The following is a 24554-nucleotide window of genomic DNA, read 5'->3' on the forward strand; positions in this document are numbered from 1 at the left end:
ATAGAGAAAGATTGCAAATACTTTTTGATATGGATATATTTATCTATTTATCTATTTATATATACTGATCCAGCTTTTTTTAACTTCTACATCATCAATTTGTATTTTTCTTCTCTATTTTCAGATAATGACATCTTCATTCAAATTGAACATTTCCACTACTTTTTCTACTTGCTCTATTTATGCACTTTTAGATATGTGTATTTATTTATAAATGTATGATGATTCTTCTATTCTCTTTTGTTATTTATGTCAACACATGATTCGATGCATATTTTGTTGAGATTCATGGTTTACATATACTTGTATATATTTCTACTGCTTTTTAGGAACGTTTTAGTAAATTTTAATGCAACCATCTCAGGGACCAGGGAATATTGAGTTGTATATATTGAATGACTTCTTGACTATGCAGTATGCACTTTTTTGCTTTCTTTGCACAATCTTTTGCATATTCCTACATGCACTTTATCTCAATTGCTGCTTTCTCAAATATTGCACCAGTCACTTTATGGACATAATAATGGAACAATTTCGTTGACTATCAGTTTTTGCACTAAATAATATATATGTATTTATACAGAAATATTTTTTGGTTTTCAAATATCAATTCTATTGAATTTTGAAGTTATTTGGGATTCATCCCTTTTATTGCAATACATAACTGTATACCAACGAATGGTAAGAGTAGATATTTATATCCTTATCCTTTTGTCTATGTCTATGATCATGTGACTTATGACGTCATCACTAGAGGTGTGTTCACTTTTTAAAGCATGTAAAAAACGCAATTGTTTTTCAGTATAATTACAGTGTGAACAAGGGCAAGTTGGCCCGAAACGCGTAGCTGTTTCTCTGTGAAAAAATAAATTTAACATCTTGCTGTACCTGGCTGGTCTGTCTCCTTCGTTGCTGGCATGCTGATGTGGCTGCTCAAAAGCGATACTGCTAGGAGCTGATTTTCATATATATATATATATATTGTTGAGAATATCCAATAGAAATGACCTTGTTTACTGGCATTAGAGATAACCGATTTAGTGTGGAATATTTAGATGCATTTAAGCAGTTATCCAATGTTTGTGAATTACAAGAAATACGATAGTCTGTTGTTCCTTTCTATTGTCACGTGACCTGCATTTCACGGAAGCGAGGGGGCGTGCACAGTGTGTTTAAGATATATAAAAAGTATCAGTGACGTGCAACAAGCTGAATATGATCAAGGGCTCTTGAAGCCCGAAACGCGTCGTTGCAGGCTGCGGGAGAAACGCAAATAAACATACATCTTGCCTGAACTGCTGTGGTGGTCTGAGTTCCTTCTTTGCCGGAACACGGAAGTGGTCGGAGGTGGTAGGAATTGTTTGGCGTACATCGTTACAGAGGTCGGTTGCCTCTGTTTCCGGATCGCCTCCTTGCAAGTTGGAAGCTGCCCTCAACCGTAAACTTTTGGCTCCGTAGTGGAATTTGGCGGCTTCCCCCTGACTCCAGTGATTGCCACAGAAATATACCGGCGGCAGACCGTGTTCGATCGAGTCGGAGGACTCGCAAGAAGACAACTAACGCCGGTGAGTGGGTGAATTACTCCATTGTCAGGAAGGGAGATACAGCAGAAGGCAAGACAAGATACAAAATTAACTTTTGTCAGCTTGAAAAATCCAAGCGTTCGTACCGCAGCCTACCATGTCACCGGAAGTAGAAAAAGAGAGAGAACTAGCAGCAGAAAGCATGTTTTGCATACAATCAACAGGGGCGCGCAATACATCACAGCTGCCGGTCACAGAGCCTGACAAAGACAAAGATGCAAAAGCGCTTTTAAAACTCTTCGAGGCAAAATCGAAGTTGGAAATCACAAAGTTGGGGGAAAACAAATCACTTTCCGAATACAGCAAAGTGGGGTGGGTTCCTCGTGGGTTAAGAATTTTGTTGGCCCCGAGCTTTGATAGACCGAATCCGGAAATGCTCCGCGAATGGGGAGAGAACAATCTCCAGGCGTCGATGAACTCGGTAAGAATTCTGTGCAAATATGCCAAAATTGACCGCATAGAAATTCTGAAAGAGATTGATGGCATTACTAGTGAACTTGATAAATTACCACCATCGGATTATATCACTAAAACCAAAGCAGCCATCACTGAGAGACTCAAGAAACACGAAGAAAAGATTAAAGCGAGAAAAACCCATAAGTTTGCTAGAGACCTGGCGGACTACGAAAATGGTCAGATTTTCACGTTTTCAAGGAAATACGATCTGGCCAAAAGAAAACAGTATAGTGAGAAGACTTCAAACTCGACTAAATGTGCAGAGTCAGCATCAAGCCCCAATGATGATTCCTCTAATTTGGATCCATTGTCTGCGACGAGTGGTTCAAGTATTTCAAGTGCATCAGCTCAAACCATCTCTGACAAAAGACCAATTCTTAATATGAATAAGGAGCTGGATTTTTTAGTAGAGGAGAGACTCAAAACATTACGTCCGAGAATGCAAAGGAGGCCAGACGAAAACATAGAAACAAACGCAGAAAAGAGCAACGCAGAAGGCTTAAAAACCGCCACAAAAAAGAAAACCTTCTGGAGAAAGAACAAACGCAACTAGACAACAGTATCATCAATCTGACCAACGTAGTTCTTACCAAAGCGGAACAACAACTTTTAGCGCTGGGTTTGATCTTTTGTCCCGGCGAAAACTTCAATTATGCACGAACTCGAATCGATGTATTTTGTTTTATACGAAAACGTAAACTTAAAAAATATTTCGCATTAAAAGCAGGCAAAAATCAAACAGATGTTTCTGACAGTAATGTGTATGACTGTGATGGTGCCCCGTCCTTACGAGCCTCCGATGTCCCTGGTGTAATATCTATGCATGACCTTCTTGAAGAAGAAGAGTCAACTAGTAGCGATCCCATGGACCCTATTGATCTTTCCACACAAGAGAGACTACGTAAGATAGACTTTGTTCAGAAAGGAGCGGGTATGAGTCAGTTTAAGAATAAATCAAGTTTTGTCCCTCTCATGCCGAAAGACTCGATTGATACCTACCATGACATGATTATTAATGACTTGAAAAAACTAAATATGAGTGTTAAGAAAATCAAACAGCAGCGCGGTTCTTTTTTCAGGAAAATAGCATACGACAAATTGATTAAAAAACTGGGCGAAAACTGTGATATCGTGATAAAAAAATCCGATAAAGGGGGAAATCTTGTTTTATGGCCTAAAAAACAATATATAGCAGAAGCTGATAAACAACTAGGCAATGAGCAATGTTACCAAAAAGCCACATTCAAAGAATATGAAAATGCTAGAATGGCCTTGCAGAAAATGCTAGCTCAATGGAGAAGAGAGGGCCTGATATCTAACGACGAAAGTAAATTTCTATTTAAAGAACATCCAGTGTTACTTGTTTTGTATCTAATCCCTAAGGTACATAAGCAGGTAACACCGGTTCCGGGTAGGCCTATTATCTCTGCGATAGACAGCGCTAGCGAAAACATTGGTCAATACATCGACCATTTTCTGCAAGATTTGGTAAAATCTCTCCCGAGTTTTGTTAAAGACACTGGGGACTTTTTGACAAAAATAAAAGATGTTATGTGGTATGATGATCTATGTCTAATAACTTTAGACATAGAATCCTTGTATACAAGCATTAACCATACACAAGGTTTAGAAGCGATCAAACACTTTTTAGCGACTAGACCCATTGAACTTTATGCCCACAACAAAGTCATTGTTGAATTGATTAACTGGTGTTTGAACAACAATTTTTTTCTCTTTAACAATACACTGTTCAAACAATTGAGGGGAGTTGCTATGGGGGCCTGTTTTTCCCCCAGCTATGCGTCTTTACACGTAGGCTGGTGGGAGGAACAGGTCCTCAGGCGCCAATATAGGACAGTGTGTGAGCAACACATGATGTTGTATCTTAGATACATCGATGATGTTTTTATAATTTGGCGTGGCGACATCTCAATTGCACAGAAATTCATTGATGAGATCAATAACAATGACCTCAATTTAACTTTTACCTCTCACATCCACACTACACAAATAGAGTTTTTGGATGTCAAGCTTCAGGTCGAGAACAGCAGACTACAAAGTACCTTATATAGAAAATCTACGGCAGGTAATATCACATTACACGCCAATAGCTCACATCCTAGGCACCTCATCGCTAGTATACCTTATGGTGAGGTGCTTAGACTCAAGCGTATATGTAGTGATGAAAATGACTTTCGCAATTGTGTTGAAGACATGCGTACAAGGTTATTATTGAGAGGATACAGCAACAAACTCATCAATAATGCCATCAGTAAATCAGACAAACGACCAAGAGCTAGTCTGTTTAAACAGGGATCCACTAAGTCTACATCCAGAGAAGTGAATACTAACTCTGATAACCCTAGACTAATTACGACCTACTCGCGACAAGAGAGAAAAATTAGAGCGATTGTTCAAAAACACTGGCCCATTGTCCTTACAGACAATGTTCTGGGTGACCGTTTGACTTCTTCCCCTGTTGTTACCTTTAGAAAGGGTAGATCCTTGGGCAGTGATCTAGATAAAAATTCCCCTGAGACGATAAAACCAACACTTTGGTTACATTCGTCAAGGGGGTTTAAAAGATGCACTGTTTGTCGTGCTTGCAAATTCGGTTGTAACAGGACATCCTACCAGACACCATTTGATACATCCCCCATCGCTATTAAGGGCAGTTTTAATTGCAAAACTGATTTCGCTGTTTATGTCCTGACGTGCACCTGTGGCTTAAATTATGTGGGAAGCACAAAGCTACAGGTGCACCTCAGGATATTACAACACCTGAGGGCCATCCTCCACAATGATGCTGCCTATCCCGTGGCACGGCACTTTTTAAGTGCCACAACAAAGACATCAATTGCCTTTCTTATTTCGTCATTGCCGCTGTCCCCAAAAGCAAAAGAGGCGGCAATAGAGAAAGGAAACTCAGGCAGTTAAAGACCAAATTTATTTTAGAATTAGACAGCAAATGGCCACGGGGTCTCAACAATGCTGAGGATATGCATACCTTCTTGTAAATAGCACATAGCAGCGAGATCTCCAATATGCATATTTATGAAATGAAAGTATAAACTATAATGTATCTCAAATGTACCGTATTTGCACCACAATATCTTTGCCCATGTACATATTTTTATCTGCATAGTTTACTCTCTCTATTTATTCTATTTGAAATGTATAATAATTTTATATTGACATCGTTGATAAAATATATTTTTTATGGCAATTTACAATTATACTTTGAATAGAGGTTTTTAATCCGGCTGGAGAAAACCATTTTATCATTGAAGACTTATATGATTGATTTGCTATGAAATGTGATATTGTCGACTTTGTCACTATAGAATGCACACAGGACACTTTATATTTATTATCTTTGCACTGTTGCACAATTATTTCAGCACTTTATTGCATAAATTTGCACTACCTATAGACAAGTAGCACTTAAGCACTTTTGCCGGTCACTTGGACAAGAAAGATCTAGCAGCATACTGTCGCATATAAGTAACGCACACTATTGCAAACATAGTTATTGTTGAATCATAGTACACACGTTGATAGAATGTTTGTGTAAATATATCAAATAAGGATTGATCCTGTCTGATGTTGTTGAGAATATCCAATAGTAATGACCTGGCATTAGAGATAACCGATTTAGTGTGGAATATTTAGATGCATTTAAGCAGTTATCCAATGTTTGTGAATTACAAGAAATACGATAGTCTGTTGTTCCTTTCTATTGTCACGTGACCTGCATTTCACGGAAGCGAGGGGGCGTGCACAGTGTGTTTAAGATATATAAAAAGTATCAGTGACGTGCAACAAGCTGAATGTGATCAAGGGCTCTTGAAGCCCGAAATGCGTCGTTGCAGGCTGCGGGAGAAACGCAAATAAACATACATCTTGCCTGAACTGCTGTGGTGGTCTGAGTTCCTTCTTCGCCGGAACACGGAAGTGGTCGGAGGTGGTGGGAATTTGTTGGCATATATGTATATATATATATATATATATATATCAGAAGCAACAACGGGGTCCTTCCGGGATCCTTCCTCTCCAGTCAGGTGGCGTCTCACATTCGGCGGACCACACTGGCCGAAAAAGTCAATAAACAGCAGATTGCTTGTAAAGCAAAAAAAGACGCACTCAGGAGTGCTGCAGCAATGAGGATTTATTTGTCCAGGACAAATAAATCCTCATTGCTGCAGGACTCCTGAGTGCGTCTTTTTTTGCTTTACAAGCAATCTGCTGTTTATATATATATATATATATACATATATATATATATATATATATATATATATATATATATATATATATATATATATATATACCAGTAGCGTGTTAAAGGGGCCCGTTCCACTTAAGATGCCGGAGCATTGCTGGCAACAAGTTGTGGACTCACCAAGGTTTTGGTAGCTCCGGCCCGCCTCGGACTGCGGGAGCTTGGAATTGGGCTGTTTGCCAGGAGCAGCTCGACATGGTGCGAGGAGCCGGGAATCCAGGTGTCCCGACTCGCAGCCCGCCAAGCCTATGCAAGAGAGGCTGGAACGTTAGTGGGGGCCTGAGGGAGTCACAGGACACCATTCCCACACGGGACCAGCCACCGATAGAGCAATCATCTTTCTCCCCGAGTAAATAAACAACAAACAGTTACCCCCGTGCACTGCCTTCCAACCCTGGTGAACTGTGGGTGATGTAGTCGGGATTCCAAGACTACAGAAGGCACGCATCAAAACAACAGGGGGCGGAGCTCTCCGACCAATGAGGGAGCAGGAGGAGACACTTAAGATGGTAATGGAATGGCGGCTCGTGTGTGGAGGCATCTGACGAGGCGAAGGGTCGCTGAAATGCATAATGCCCAGTGTCCACATTAAAGGCTCCCCAAAGGATTCCTCCATGTGGCCTCTTACTCCTTGGAAATGTAGGGGTGTGATTGGATGTTTTACACGCTGGCCAGTAGCGTGTTAAAGGGGCCCGTTCCACTTAAGATGCCGGAGCATTGCTGGCAACAAGTTGTGGACTCACCAAGGTTTTGGTAGCTCCGGCCCGCCTCGGACTGCGGGAGCTTGGAATTGGGCTGTTTGCCAGGAGCAGCTCGACATGGTGCGAGGAGCCGGGAATCCATGTGTCCCGACTCGCAGCCCGCCAAGCCTATGCAAGAGAGGCTGGAACGTTAGTGGGGGCCTGAGGGAGTCACAGGACACCATTCCCACACGGGACCAGCCACCGATAGAGCAATCATCTTTCTCCCCGAGTAAATAAACAACAAACAGTTACCCCCGTGCACTGCCTTCCAACCCTGGTGAACTGTGGGTGATGTAGTCGGGATTCCAAGACTACAGAAGGCACACATCAAAACAACAGGGGGCGGAGCTCTCCGACCAATGAGGGAGCAGGAGGAGACACTTAAGATGGTAATGGAATGGCGGCTCGTCTGTGGAGGCATCTGACGAGGCGAAGGGTCGCTGAAATGCATAATGCCCAGTGTCCACATTAAAGGCTCCCCAAAGGATTCCTCCATGTGGCCTCTTACTCCTTGGAAATGTAGGGGTGTGATTGGATGTTTTACACGCTGGCCAGTAGCGTGTTAAAGGGGCCCGTTCCACTTAAGAGACTGGAGCATTGCTGGCAACAAGTTGTGGACTCACCAAGGTTTTGGTAGCTCCGGCCCGCCTCGGACTGCGGGAGCTTGGAATTGGGCTGTTTGCCAGGAGCAGCTCGACATGGTGCGAGGAGCCGGGAATCCATGTGTCCCGACTCGTTGCCCGCCAAGCCTATGCAAGAGAGGCTGGAACGTTAGTGGGGGCCTGAGGGAGTCACAGGACACCATTCCCACACGGGACCAGCCACCGATAGAGCAATCATCTTCTCCCCGAGTAAATAAACAACAAACAGTTACCCCCGTGCACTGCCTTCCAACCCTGGTGAACTGTGGGTGATGTAGTCGGGATTCCAAGACTACAGAAGGCGTGCATCAAAACAACAGGGGGCGGAGCTCTCCGACCAATGAGGGAGCAGGAGGAGACACTTAAGGTGGTAATGGAATGGCGGCTCGTGTGTGGAGGCATCTGACGAGGCGAAGGGTCGCTGAAATGCATAACGCCCAGTGTCCACATTAAAGGCTCCCCAAAGGTTTCCTCCGTGTGGCCTCTTACTCCTTGGAAATGTAGGGGTGTGATTGGATATATATATATATATATGTATATATATACCGTTTCACAGTTACAGACAAAATTTTGTGTCAGCCGACACAAGCAGGAGCACGCTCAAACCAGGTCTGTGAAAAATATATTTATTTCATTTCAGATCACTTCTCAGCGCTGACAGACGTGTTTCGCCACTCTGACTTTGTCAATGTCCACTGAGAGTTTATAGATTATCGATTGAGGCGGGAAACGCCTAGCCAATTGTATGACTTGGAGCCATGTTGTTTGCATCATGGTTCCAAGCGTTGTGCCTAATTGTATTGTTGGTGTAAGGTGAGGTACGAGAATACCTTCATATGGATGTGCTATTTATTGAGTTGGCAAACACTGATAACTATGTGAACTGAACCCGTTTTAAGCACATGATGGTGGCATGGGTTGTGCCTAAAGTGTACATTTGGAATCGGCGGATATGGAGGATCAGTTATATCTTGTTGACCGGGATCAAAGTGGATTGTTGTTAATGTAACATGTTGTATGTCTTTTATGTGTTGACTTATGTTGTGGGAGAGAAGCATAGACAAATGTCCAGAAAAGATTTAGGAGGGATGAAGTCTTATGATTATTGATACAACGATTGCAAAGCATTCATTTAGTTAGGATCAGGACAATAGCAAACATTGAACGAAACAAAGAGCAAATCAATTATCCTTCCACATGAAGAAAGGATAGAGGATGGAGGTCAATGAGTGAGTCCTATGATGTTGTCTGAAATTCTTCAGCTATTTCTCTGCTTGACACAGGTGTGTGATGTTTCAGTTCATGTCATGCATTCAAGAGCTGCAATGGTGTGGGTGACGAATGTGATGGAACCTTGGTAAGGATGCAGAGTCTCTCAAGGGACTAAGATGCCGCTGGTAGACAGTAGTTGAGACTGGGGAAGACTAGAGAGAATGAGAGGCCATTGGTGTCTTCCCGATTGGTTAGTCGGCATCACTAGGGTGGAGGCAACCATCTGGGTACAGGAGCAGGGGTGCTGCCTGAGATTTATGAAGTTCAGCGAGGTCCTCTAGGAAAAGGTAGAAGGACACAGCAGAGGCCATGTCCAATAGTCCCTTGGAGGTGTGTCTGGAGATTCATTAGAAAGAGGTATATGCTGAATCCACACCCCACACCGGAATACCACTACAAAACAGGAATGAGTGAAATGGCTGTTTTACTGCGAAAGTATTTTTGTTTACAAAAACATGATTAATACCCAAGTCAATTTAAATCACTACTTTCCATTAAGGCTTATAATTCACAGGACTTCACACTCCATAATATGTTTCCAAAGAAAGTAGTTTCAGGTCAAGGGCATTTGAGTGTCCACCTCAAACATTATTATACTCATTTGTAGAGCGTAGCGAATCATCTCCAGGGGGTTCTCTCGGCGCTTAGAGAAATGAGTACTAAAGAGCAGGAACTCCTAGAACAACCAAGTCTTTAGCAGTTTCTTGAATCTAGATAGATCGGTACGAGACCGAATCTTCTCAGGTAGGCTATTCCAGTGACTGGGAGCCAGATGAGAAAAAGCTCGACCCCCCCCCCCCGTTTTGGCCTTGTTTATTCTTTGCATACATAAGAAATTGCGATTACTAGACCTTAGCTGCCGTATGGGTTGCTACATGATTAGTTTCTTTTTGAGATAAGCTGGACGTTTCCCCTGGAGCCGACTTAAAGACCACATGAAGCATCTTAAAAATGGCTCATTTCTTGATCGGAAGCCAATGTATTTGGCTCAGGAGTGGTACTGAAGGGGCGCTCCCTGCTTTGCTAAGTGTGAGGCGGGCTGCAATGTTTTCCACCACCTGTAGTTTAGATAGTAGATCTTACCTCATTCCAACGAGCAGAGAGTTGCCATAATCCAGTCGACTGACCAAGAGTGACTGAATGAGGGTTTTCCTTGCTGAGAGTGGACACCAAGGGATGATCTTTCTAAGCATCCTCATGGTTCCGAAACAGGTGCCTGACAATGTTTTACTCTGCTCCTCCTTTGAAAGCTTGTTATCAATCCTGATGCCAAGATTCTTAGCCAAATTTTTTGGGGAAGGTGCCTCTCCCAGCTCCACAGGCCACCAATTGGGGGACGAAATTTCTTTAGCCTTCCCGAACAGCAGTATCTCTGTTTTAGATGAATTGAGCTATAGGAAGTACTTCCTCATCCATATCGCAATGTTGGACATGTAGTTTTTTAATTTTGATTGAGTTGCTACAACGTCATCCTCTATGGGGACAATCAACTGCGTGTCGTCCGCATACGAGATGGTCTCAAACCCACAGCTTCTGATGATTTCAGCCAACGGGGCCACATACACATTAAATAGGGTGAGACTCAGGATGGATCCCTGATGGACTCCGCTGTCCACTAATATGATCTGTGACACGAAGGAATCCAACTGGATGCTTTGGGTACGATCTGATAGACAGCTTTGTATCCATTTAAGGGCCATGCCTCTGACACCAATGCCTTGCAATCAGTCCAGCAGGATCTTATGAGAGATGGTGTCAAAGGCTGCCGACAGATCAAGGAGGACTAGCATCACTGGGGTCTCCTGTCCAGTGTCAGCCTTATGGTATCTGTAACCTCCAACAGTGCAGCCTCAGTGCTATTGGAGGCACAGAAGCCGGACTGAGTAGAGTCCAAAAGGTTATTTTGTTTCAGGTAGCGGGACAGATGCCGGTTTATTAGTGTTTCCATTACCTTCGAGCAACAGGAGAGAAGAGCAATCGGCCTATAGTTTTGTACATCAGTCGGATTCGCTAGCGCCTTTTTAAGCATTGGTTTTATATCCGCGCCTTTCCACTTCCGAGGAAACGTGGCGGTGTCTAGCAAGATGTTAGAAACCCCAGCAAGCGCGTCAGCTAAGACCGGACTGAGTTCTGACATAACGGTGGGCGGTGCAGGATCTAATGGAGATCCTGATTTCATGAGGCATAATAAGGAGCCCACTTGTTCACTCGTGATATGAGGGAAATATTCCAACCTAAGAGGGAATAGTATTTCCTGCGGTGGATCTACAAGATGGTCTGCTTCCTCCAGCTCGAAATAGCGGTAGATTATATCAATCTTGTGAGTGAAATGGGTGGCTAAGTCATCACAAAGCTCCTGGGTGGAAGGCGGCAGCGGGTTGTTGGCCTTTGGGTTGGTAAATTCCTTCAGGATCTTAAATAGCTCCTTCGAGGAGTTTTTCGCCTCCATAATGCGAGAGCCAAGATGTGCTCTTCTGGCTACATTACAGCTGTTGAGATAAGCTCTGTGAGCCCTTCGATAGCACAGTTCATCTGGCTCTACCTAGGATATACTCCATTTCCTTTCCATGTCCCTGCAAGTAGCTTTTTCTCTCTTGAGAGTGTCTGAGTACCAGGGGGCTGGGTCTGCCCTATCCTGAATTTTTACCCTCTTGAGTGGAGCTATGGTATCTAGGGCTTCTAAGATTGAGACCTCAAGCCTTCCCAAGGCTGAGTCGCAGTCTTCGCCCGTGCTGAATGAGGGGGCGCTATATACTTGGCGGAAGGCAGCAGAAGATACCTTTTTCCAGGATCTGCGGATGTCTTTGCCGCTTTGTGTACAGGCGGCAGGCTTCGGAAACAACATAGTGAAGTTTAGAGCTGTGTGGTCTGTCCAGCCCAAGGTTTGAGGGGGTTCAACCACTAGCTCGGGGATATTTGAGAATATGGTGTCCAGTATATGGCCGGCAACATGAGTGGGACTGGCGACTCTTGACGATAACTCAAGTGACTCCATCGCTTCCATTAAGCTAGCAGATTCTGCATTAGAGAGAGTCTCTAAATGATGATTGAAATCCCCAACTAGTAGAAATTTGTTTGCATTTAAAATGTATGGGGCCAACCTATCAAGTAGGGCTGTGCAAAACTCTTTCTTGCTGCCTCCAGGTGGATGATATACTAGTGCTCCTGTCCACTCAATGGTTTGGGCGCGCTCTACTCTAAATATCAGCAGCTCTAGATTTTTGGAGGAGACCGTGTCTAAGGTCTTAATATGATAGGGAGGGCGCATGGCGATAGCTAACACGCCGCCGCGCTTTATTGGACTTCCAGCTGAACAATTAAGTAATCTGCAGGGAAGGCCATTGCCAGTGCTGGAGTGGAGTCATTATTCAGCCAGGTCTCAGTAAAGAGACATATGCCTGGTTTAACGTCGTCCAGCAGATCCCAAATCTCAGCCAGATATTTTGATATGGATCTGGCATTGAGATATAGCCCCCGAAGGCAGGCTCTCTGTCCTTCCCTAGTCTGCTTCTCCGTTTTAACATTCTGCTTCCCACGTGGTTGAATGTTGCTGGCAGGGGGATGTGAGTTACGGGAAGCTTGCTGCTGCTTAGTCAGGGCCCACCCACAAAACCCACAACACTGCCGGCCCCCCAGCAGATTAACATTCTCTGCTTGAATTTTATTGTTGCCCCCGTGGCATGAAGACAGAAGTCTAAGCCTCAACAACGCTTCTCGTGGATAACTTATCCTGCGAGCGGGAGGTACCTGCTGAGGAATGGGCAGCATCACCAGGCAGCTGGCAGCTTCCCGGTGCGGACCGGCGCAGACAGGTGCAGACGGGCTTGCCTTAGGCACGCCAGCGGCGCGCCCACTGCGCGCGAACGCTGACACCGTCGTTTTTATGCCACAGGAGGGCTAGCCACTAGAGCGCTAACCACTGCAAATGGCGCCCGGTGTGCAAAAGAAACTGAATGGCAAGCTCTCTCCACTCAATCAATCACAAAGCACGATTGCGGTGGACCGGAGAGTTATGCAGGCTAAGAAGCAAAGTCAGGTAGGATTTTAAGCCCTTTGAAACAAAATACAAAACCCAATTCCCCACATTAACAAAAATTAATTTTAAAAGGTGCTCGCTATTTTAAAAACTAGTATTTATGGTTTCTGCACCTGTTACTCGGATGCGCGAACGCTGAAGCAGTCATTTTTATGCCCAGGAGGGCTAGCCACTAGCGCGCTAACTGCTGCAAATGGCTCCCGGTGTGCAAGAGAAACTGAATGGCAAGATCTCTCCACTCAATCAATCGCAAAGCGCGATTGCGGTGGACCGGAGTGTTGTGCAGGCTAAGAGGAAAAGTCAGGTAGGATGTTAAGCCTACCTGACATACAAAAAAAAACCTCAGAAATTCCCTTAAAACACAGCTTAAAAAAGTTGTTTCCTAAAGAAAAATCGGGAAGCCCTTGAAATTGGGCAGTTATGATTACCTACATGACTCCGAGATTATTACAAATTGGCCTTGCTGTAGGTTGTCTTCTGCGGGGGCCATCATTTGTCACCTAGTTTTTCAGAACTAGCCTCAAAGCGTCTAGTATGGGCTACAACTCAAAGTTCCTACAGCTTCACCTGCAGATTCTTTTCATAGAGGCTGAATGTTTTTCAGGATCTGCCAGGTGACCAATTAGAAGAGTAGACCCAACTCTTGTGTACATTTTATCTAACTCCTATCATATTAGTGGTAAATTATATTTATGACGGCCAAAATCTGTTGTGCCACACTAGCAGTCTTCAGGACCCCTATATCAACAGGAGCCCATTGATGTGGTGACCTAAAATATGTCCCATACACACTAAAGGGCCTGGGTTTAACTCTCCATCTCTAAACGATGTAAAAGGTCACCCTGTGCAAGATATTCACCAGTGTATTCTGCCTATATATTAAAGCATGCTTAAACAAGATTGGTGTGGCCACCACATGGAGTTTATCTGTGATTTTGGCGACTCCGATGAAAAAAAAACAGCGATATAGTTTCTGCGTTCTCATTTGAAACAAATGCCTAGTGCATCAATCAGACAAATCCAGATTTAAAGAACTTTAAGAATACATTCATATCCCACCCATTAACGGGTAAACACCCTTTTATACGAAAACAGATTAGCCACTGCAAAAAAGAGAATTAAATCAATAATACAAAAGTTAATGCAAAACAGCCTTTAAAGTGGCTAATTTATAAGATCGTTATCTAAGTTTCTTGGTTACATCCCATTTCCTCCATCCAGTTATTAATCAACATGCAATATTAAGAGTACTGACTTGTAACACGCACAAAGCCTCATGAAAGGTTTCGTTCAACAGGGAGAAAATACTCCATACTTCTGCACAGAAATTACAAGCACATCAATATTTTGATCCCATTCTGTATAATTGTATATTAGTCTCTTTGGGAGGCCTAACAGGGGACGGGGGCAACAGGGGGTACAACTAGAAAGACAGAAGAGGAGAGCACATACGAGCAACATAAAGGTGGGACAGAGGAGATCGCAGTGGGACGAGAGACCGCAAGGGCCTGTCATGACAAACATTGAGGAAGCCAGAGATGTCTAGTCCAGTGGTCCAAAAGGGAAAATTGAAAGTGGAAAAACATAAAGTTGGACAGTTAGCAGGTAGGATTAGTAAATCATAAGGTTCAGGCTTTCTAGGGTGGTGGGTAACACGACCAGGGAGGGCTGGGTAGGAGTGAGGGCAGAGAAGTCCAGTCAGAGAAGCATACACAGGAGCAGCAGGAGAGTGCAAAGTGATTGACTCAATCACAGCAAAAAAAATGAAATTTGTCATACAAACCCTTAGCACCAAATCAGCCATCTTCTGCCTCGCATATATTAGAGATCTTCAGCATCACTAGGAGACTAATTCAAACTTCCCTTCCCCTGCTACCCTCTCCCCATACTCCTTGACTTTCATCCCAGGAGTGAATTAAGCGTTTCCACGCCTTCTGATTCTCCTCACCTGGCACTCTGAGGTGAGGCACAATTGAACCATGTGGCAAAGAAAACCAGAGACGACTTCCTAATTCCCTATTTAATACCACCTCCCAGGCACCCACCACAGCACTCAGTGTCCACTCATTCTGTATGCACCATCCTCATACAACCCCTCCTCCATTACTCCTAAAACACAATTATCAGGTTCTTGGCATCCCCTCCAACAACAGCATCTACTTAACAAATCCATTCGAAACAATGTTTGGAAAAAAATATTGATTTAATTATATCGGGAGACAAAGATCGGAAATTAAATATTGTGACATGCAAATATTGTTGACAAGAATTTAGTTTTTTGAGGATGGGAATATTGTAAATAAAATCGATGTTTTTAATAAGGCTTTCACTAATATAGGGGCCCATTATGATGTTGGGTGTATTGCCCCCGCCAGGCTGGCGGTAGCCACCGCCAGCCTGGCGGGGGCAATCCGCCCGACATCCAGACTCTTTTTCCCCCCCTCCATATTAGTATGGCGGGGGGACCTCCGCAGACGGAAAGACCATCCGCCGCTTTTCCGCCCCGGTCGCCTTGCGGCCGGGGTGGAAAAGGAATAATATGGTGGTGGTGTCTATCAGACACCACCAGCCATATTTTGATGGTTGTTTTCAGGTGTCTTTCCGCGGCGGCGATGCCGCCACGGAAAGGCATCCAGGCCCCCAGAGTGAAGTATAGGTGGGGGTGCACACGGGGGCACCTGTGGTACCCCCCTTCATTTGCATTGACAAAGCGGCAGGCACCGCGCGGTACCTGCCGTTTTGTTAATGCAAATGCTGAAATGCATTTTTAGCATTGTGGCGGGCGGTGCAGAGAGCACCGCCCGCCACAATGCTAAAAATGCAGGATGTGCCCGCCACTGTGGCGGCACATCCTTATACCCCCCACGGGACCCCCGCCCTAATGGCGGGCGGTCCCGAATTCCGACGGGTTGGCGGGCGGACAAAGTCCGCCCGTCATCCTAATGACCCCCTTTGTGTTTTGTTTGATATATTGATTGTGTTAGTATTGTTTATATAAATGTTATTAATTGTTTTTAAAAGATAGCTTGTAATTGTAAGTGATTTCGGCTTCTCATTACTTTTAATAGTAATTTATAGTTCAGTAGCAGGTTGCTGAGTTTGTTTGAGGATAGGTTAGAAAGGTAATTAGATAATAATTACGAATTATTTAATACATTTTATTTAATTATATGATTGATACTTATGTAATTTATGTAATAATGTATTTGCATTATATTTTTTTGCAAGCTATTAGGTTTGTAGAGGTGCATGGTGCAAAGTTTATAAAGCAATTATCAATTAACAATCTATTATTAATTGTAAATTAATTATTTAATTGATTTAAAATTATATAAATTAGGGAATATTGCTTTTTTATTTATATTTTAATTGCTGGATGTTAGGTTTGTAGGGGGACTAAGGTTGGAAGTTAATAAAGTAATAATTAACTATTAATTATTATTTGTGAATCATTTATTGAATTGAGTTTTAATTATGTAGATTGTGGAATATTTCTTTAATTTCATTTTATTTTGATAACAGGATGCTAACGTTGTAGTGGTCTATGGTAGGAAGTTAATTGAGTAATAATACATTAACAATTCGGTTTTAATTTTTTATTAATTGTTTAATTAATTTTAGATATGTAAGTTATGGAATAGTGTTTTTAATTATCTTTTAGGTGCAGGCTGCTATGTTTGTAGGAGTACAAGCTGGAAAGGTAATTAGTTATTAATTGAATAACAATTAGTTATTAATTGAGCATTAATTTATTGAATAGTAATTATGTAAATTGATTATTTGTTTTTATTTTTTGGCACATTTATATTTTATGCTAATTAATATTTTCTTAATTAAGAGTTTAACATTTTTAGTACATTGATGAGGTTAATCATATATATATGTAATATGTTTGAAGTGAAGTATTTTTCCTGCACCTGCCTAGACTGCAGTAGGTAAAATGAACCTTTTTGCTATTCAACCCTTTCCCTACTGTTGTGCTGTCTAGAGTGGGTATAATGCACACTTCTGAAATCCAATGTATTCCCTACTTTTGTCCTGATTTGAGTGTGAGTAGTAAGTTTCACTCCTCCGAAATATAACGCTTCCACTACTGCCGCACAGAATGGAGTGGGAATAATACATTTTACCTGCACCAAAGTCCAATGGTTTGCCTACTGTTGGGCTGACTGGAGTGGGAATAGTAAATTTTACTCTACGAAATCAATGCTTTCTCTACTGTTGTCCTGTTTGGAGTGAGAATCTGTAATTTCAACCCCTTGAAGTTTAACACTTTACCTACGATTGTGTTGTCATAAGAGGGAATAGTACATTTTATTCCTCTGTTCAATACTTTCCCTACTGTTGCTCAGATGGGTATGAGAATAGTACATTTTACCTCTCTGAAGTCCTACACTTTCCCTACTTTTGCATTGTTTGGTGTGGGAATAGTACATTTGACACCTCCAAAGTCCAACACTTTCCCTACTGCTGCACAGACTGGGGTGGGCATTAGTACATTTCACCTCTCTACTGTTGCTTAGATGGAGTGGGAATAGTAAATTTCACCCCTCCAAAGTCCACTTTCCCTGCGGTCTCACTGACTGGTGTAGGAGTAGTAAATCTAACTACTCCGAAGTCCAACACTTTCTCTATTATTGTGATGACTGGAGTAGAGTAGGAATAGTAAATCTAACCCCTCTGAATTTCAACGCTTTTCCTACTTTTGCATAAACTAGAATATGAATGGTACATTTAATATTCTTAGACTCCAATAGTTTTGATAATATTGGTTAAGTATATTATATAACATTAATTGTCTTTTTTTATGCATTACATTGTTTTTCTTTAATGTATTTTAATGTTTAGAGTAAGTTCTGTAAATGTGTTTTTGAGATTTTTCAATTGTTAATATTTTATTTATTGTCTACATTATTTAATACTTATTTTATTATTTAATTGTTCGTAGTATTGATTTTATAGTGCGTGTATGTTATACATGTATATATAAAGATAGATCGATAGATCGATTGAGTGTAACATACTTAATAAAACATTTGTTTACATTATATTAATTTCATTATTTTAAATGTATTACTACGAATATATATCTATATATACATATGTGTACAGCTGTGTATATATATATATATATATATGTATATATATATGGATATTCATATTGATACACTTAAAATATCTGAAAAATGTAACATAATATAATTTTTTTTTTTACTAATTGTCATATATACATAGTTTCGTAGTAATAAAGTTCCAATATAGAAAATGTATTTCATGTGAAATAAATATTTTTATTAATAATAATACACTATAGATATAAATATCTTGTAATAAATATTTTTATTAATTACATGACTCCAAAAAAAAAAAAAATATATATATATATATATATATATATATATATATATATATTTTTTTTTTTTTTTTTCAATCCTCATAATACTGACACAAATGGGAAGGTTGTCAGTAAAGGTGTAAATATAAATAACTTTGATGCTTATAATCTAAATGAACTTTGAGTAAATGAAGGCATCTCTTATGAATGAGTACATCTAAATAATAATGGGGAATGGCTATGATTTTAATACATATGTTGTATTCTTACTAGGTGGCATCTAAAGGATGATTGTTGTACATGCAACCAAAACGAACTGTTAAACAATATTTTGGACAATTCAATGTTTTTAACTTCACGAGCACTTTTCATTTACCTTTTGCTCACCATTTATCCCACCATGTATATTTTTGTATAAAGGATACTTAACAGGATATTGTATATTATAAGATGGCCGCCGATTTGGCGAGATTTAGTCCTCTTTCTATGATGTGGAGGAGGTGGGGATAAAATGGTGTCTATCACAATAGTCAAGTTGACACTGACGAAGCCCTAGTGGCGAAACGCGTTTGTCGTGGGGGCAGGGGGTCTGCCTAATAAAATCCTTTTCTTGGACAAGAGACTTGGAGTGCCGTTTATCTTTCGTTTAAAAACGAAACGTGATGTACATTGAATGCGGCTCACCACTGCACGACTGAGCACCCAGGAGAAGGAGGAGCAACGGCGGTGGCGGAGCTGTTTACGAAGTTAATTTGGCCGTTTGCCCCGAGGTGGATTACAAAGATACTACATAGCATCCGTATTGCGGAAGCTCGGAAATACCGATATACGGGGAAACCTGCATGCACGGACCGGAGCTGTGAGGACGCTGAAAGCCGGCTGGCCAACGCGATACTCTGGCGAGGGTAAGTGTTGCACGCACGAATACCCGATATATGGAATATTGATTTGAAACCTCTGTCCCGCTTTTTAAGTCGTCCGAGGCAGACCCCCTAAAAACTGCTACTGCGCCCCCCCAAGCAATACCAGGAATAACAGCGCGAAGTGAGTACGCCAAACCCCTGCTTGTAACGATGTCTTGCGTAGCTGAGAGAGAGAAAGAAGCTGTGGACATTTTCAAAAGCACTAAGACAGCTGTAATAAGAACAGAAGGCGCAATTACAGCGAAAGCGCCTATGAACAATTTACAAACACTCTTCCAACAACTTGAAAGGGCTCAAGAAAGGGAAATTCGAAAGTGGTGGGAGGCTACCTCGTTTCAAAATTATGTGGAATGCAACAGGGTCCCAAGGGGGTTGAGAATTTTTACAATACCCTCCTATGAAAATCCGGACCCACAACTTTTAACAGACTGGACGGCGTACATTGCTGATATGACCAAAGGAATGTTGCTAATGTTAATAAAATACGCCTGGAGCGATAGGGAGAAAGCCCTCGCCGAGATACAGAGACTAGAGGACCTTATTGGCAAGGAAAAAGACACTAAGATGGCGGAAGATTTGCGCGAAATAATGATGAAAAGACTGAAAGACTATGAGAGTGGCATAAAGAAACGTAAACAAACTAAATTCCAAAGGGATGAACAGGATTACCTGACAGGCAGAATCCTAACCTTTGCGAAAAAATTTGACGCAACAAGGAAGAGGCTCGCGCAGGGGACCCTGGTTGCAACAGAAGTCGCAACTTCCGAGTCAGAAGCATCAATGTCGGAGGACGAATCATTGAGAGGTGACAAAGGAAAAAAGAAGGGACCACCCACTACAACTGTGGTTCCTTTTTTAGACGAGTACCAGGTCCTCAAGGAGACACGACACCGCCCCCAAGGTCCAACACCACAGAAACCTCAACAAAAAAGAGGAAAACAAGGCAGGGCAGGAGGGGTAGGAGGAAATGCGCAAGTGACGCAACCAATGATAACTCGCAGCAGGGGCAGGAGAGGGAGATGGTAAAGGAGGAGCGAACCATACTGAACCTCTCCGAAAGACAACTCAATGCCCATGAAGAAAAGGTACTGAAAAGAGGATTAACTTTTTGTCCCACATCAAAATTCGACCCGGTACAAACAAGAATAGATGTATTCAAGTTTGTAAGGAAGTTAAAACTACAAAAAATATTTGCACAAAAAATCCAATCTGGAATAGAAAGACCTCTTGAAACTACTGGGGCCACTGGTACCACTCTCAGGGACAATGACTTGCCACTTCTCGTAACCACGCATGACCTGGCAGAAACAGGGGATGTACCCAGCACTATGGAGGTACTACAAAGAGAAGAGATTACGCAAGTCAGGGATCCCAGTAATTTGAAACGCAAATCTAGAATCTTGCCCCATGTAACACATGACGCAATAGACGTCTTTAATGACGCCATCCTCCAAGATTTGGAGAAAATGTCCAACAAAAATCTGGAACTGAATAGAAAGAACTCGAATATCTCTCGGTTGGAATGGGAAGCCATTAAAACTTTGGAGGAAGACACATCAATTGAAATTAAGCCCTCGGACAAGGGAGGGAACATTGTGATCTTCAGCAAAAACCAATATAAACAAGAGGCATTACGACAATTACAGGACAGGAACTGTTATACCATCATTAACAGGAAGGACTTTGTGAAATGCACCATTGATTATCACGCACTATTGAAGGGGTGGAGGGATGAAGGGATGCTTAATAAACATGAATATGAATACTTGCATTGTGAGCACCCAATAATTCCCACATTTTATCACCTCCCCAAGGTGCATAAGGACATGAAGAACCCACCGGGGAGACCCATTGTCTCCTCAATAGGGAACCTCCTGGAGAACACTTCTAGGTTTATTGACACTTACCTAGCTCCCTTTGTCAAGGATTTACCCTCCTATGTTAGGGACACCCAAGATTTTATAAGATTGATTGACGGTATCGAGTGGGAACCGGACATGCTTCTAATTACCCTCGATGTGGCCAATCTTTATACCTGCATAGATCATCAGGAGGGTGTCTCTGCTATGAAATGGTTTCTAGGCATGAAAAACATGAAGTATCATCAACATAACTGTATGCTTTTGAGGATGGCCGAGTTTTGTCTCAACAATAACGTCTTTCTTTTTGCAGGAAATATGTACAGACAAATCAGGGGGACTGCCATGGGCACGTGCTTCGCCCCCAGCTACGCGAACTTGTTCGTGGGCTGGTGGGAGAAGCACGTGGCCTGGGGAGGGACCAATGAGAAATGGTTGGATCGGATCATGATCTGGACAAGATATATAGATGATCTGTTTGTCGTATGGCGGGGCGATAGATCCTCGGCGGAGGAGTATATTGCGGCTCTCAATGACAACAATCTCAATTTGAGATTTACCAGCACTATCAGCGACACATCTGTACATTATCTTGATCTAGAGGTCTTCGTAAAAGGGAGCTCCTTACTAACAAAACTGTATCGCAAACCCACAGCGGGCAATACCGTATTACATGCGGATAGCCACCATCCAAGGAGTATGATAAGAAATATCCCCTTTGGGGAATTACTCCGCCTGAAAAGGAACTGTACAGATCCTAAAGATTTTGCACAGGCTCAGGATGAAGCAATATACAGGTTCAAAGACAGAGGGTACTCGAAGGCAACATTAGCGAATGCAGTAAGTAGAGCTGACCTTCTGGAAAGAAAGGATCTAATGAAAACCAAAGTGAAGGATGTAAAAACGGAGGGATGTGCCAGAATGATAACCACATTCAATATTAGATCTAGTGAGTCAGTGACAATATTCAATAAAAACTGCACATTCTGAAAACTGATCCAATAATGAAACATACCTTACCCCCCAAACCCTCAGTGACTTACAGACGATGCAAGTCTTTAAGTGACCATCTGACTGATAGCCACTTTGAAGATTCACCTAAAACAACGAACAAGAAATCAGTTTGTGGCTTCTATCCTTGCATGCACTGTAAGGCGTGCAGGTATAGTAAGAAACGAACGAAATATGACGGGAGACCCAATGATCCACGCCCCATAAGAACTATCACAAAATTACTGAATTGTAATTCAGAATATGTGATTTATTGCCTGGAATGCCCGTGTTCCAAGAGGTACATTGGCAGTACAATCAATCAGGCCAAAAAACGTATCCTGGAGCACATGCGTGCTATAACAAATAGGGATAAGAGCTACCCTGTGGCGCGCCATTTTGAGACCCACCACAATAGCAATAGGGATCTATTGTCATACTTCCTTATCGATCAACTAGATAGGAAGGAACGTGGGGGTGACAAAATCAGAGCATTGCGAGCCTTGGAATCCAGGTACATTATTGACCTCCAAAGTATGCACCCGAGAGGTTTAAATAATGATGAGGAATTGTGGGTCCACCTGGAATAAAATAGGGCATCATAAATAATTATTATCGTTGTTCTGTAACATAACAGTGGTGTAGCTGTGCACAGATATTTGCCTATACAGGGCACTATTGGAAAGCAGGGATTAGTGTGTCCAAAAATATATATGCCCATATAGGGCTATATTATTCGTTTGCTTGTACATATACTACTAACCAAGGGACAGAGGAATTGAGAGAGTTATTGAACACCGAGAATTCAATTATCCAACGTCCCAATCCTCATAATACTGACACAAATGGGAAGGTTGTCAGTAAAGGTGTAAATATAAATAACTTTGATGCTTATAATCTAAATGAACTTTTAGTAAATGAAGGCATCTCTTATGAATGAGTACATCTAAATAATAATGGGGAATGGCTATGATTTTAATACATATGTTGTATTCTTACTAGGTGGCATCTAAAGGATGATTGTTGTACATGCAACCAAAACGAACTGTTAAACAATATTTTGGACAATTCAATGTTTTTAACTTCACGAGCACTTTTCATTTACCTTTTGCTCACCATTTATCCCACCATGTATATTTTTGTATAAAGGATACTTAACAGGATATTGTATATTATAAGATGGCCGCCGATTTGGCGAGATTTAGTCCTCTTTCTATGATGTGGAGGAGGTGGGGATAAAATGGTGTCTATCACAATAATCAAGTTGACACTGACGAAGCCCTAGTGGCGAAACGCGTTTGTCGTGGGGGCAGGGGGTCTGCCTAATAAAATCCTTTTCTTGGACAAGAGACTTGGAGTGCCGTTTATCTTTCGTTTAAAAACGAAACGTGATGTACATATATATATATATATATATATATATATATATATATATATATATATATATATATATGTAGGTTTATATCACTATATATTTATATACAGTATTAAATGTTTGTGGAATATATTTCATTTATATTACATTATATTTGCAACAGAGATCGGCAGTTAAGTAGTCAAAGAAATGTTCTTGAGTCTTCAGTAAAAAGAATTCTTGCACTGGGTTTAAACCCATAAAGAAGAAATCTTTTTAAGGAAGACTCAATAACATTTCTTTCACTACCCTATTTCTGTTGCCTCTCTTTTTTTTGTTTTGTATAACTTAATTGTATGGTTTAGAAGCAGCAGGCCTTAGAGTTGGGCAACAGCGTTACATGTGAATATTCGGTTTCCACTTTAATTTAAGTGACTATCTGTGCTGTGCTGCTTTAATCATCCCTAGCTGCTTGTGTTTTGAAAAGTGTTATATTTTATAAATCAATATTTTCTCTATTTTTGGACCATATTAATGTCAACGATATTTACCCCCGATATTTTTGTACATACCATTATAAGTATAGGAATGCCATATTGAGGCAAAGAATATTTGTGACACAATATTGCTTACGACAATATTGTTTACCACAATATTGTGTCAGTGATCTGTCAAAACTTCATCGACTACCTGATCCAAACTATAGTCCTCCTTATGATGGTGGGTGGACCTCCACCGACAGGCCTTTGTTGGCGTTCCACCGCCATCCCGGGCATCGGTCCGACCGCTGCATTACAATGCAGCCAGTCGGACCACAGAGGTCAGCGGGTAGGACCGCTGACTTCAAAAGGATCAAAGATCCCATCGGGACAAGGGTCGGATTCCTAACCCTACAATAAAGGCTGTGCATGTGAAGGCACTGCCTTGGGGATCAGGATATACCTTTTTGGCTGCCTGTTCATGGCAGGCCCACTGCCATGGAAAGGCAGACGAAAAGGGACTTTGGGGATCCTAGGTGGGTTTCCCACCCCATGTAGGCCACTGCTAAGTGTCCTGGGGAGCGCCCCTCACTAATCCATG

The sequence above is a fragment of the Lissotriton helveticus genome, chromosome 3_1 (genome assembly GCF_964261635.1).
Source record: "Lissotriton helveticus chromosome 3_1, aLisHel1.1, whole genome shotgun sequence".
In the NCBI taxonomy this organism is placed as follows: domain Eukaryota; kingdom Metazoa; phylum Chordata; class Amphibia; order Caudata; family Salamandridae; genus Lissotriton; species Lissotriton helveticus.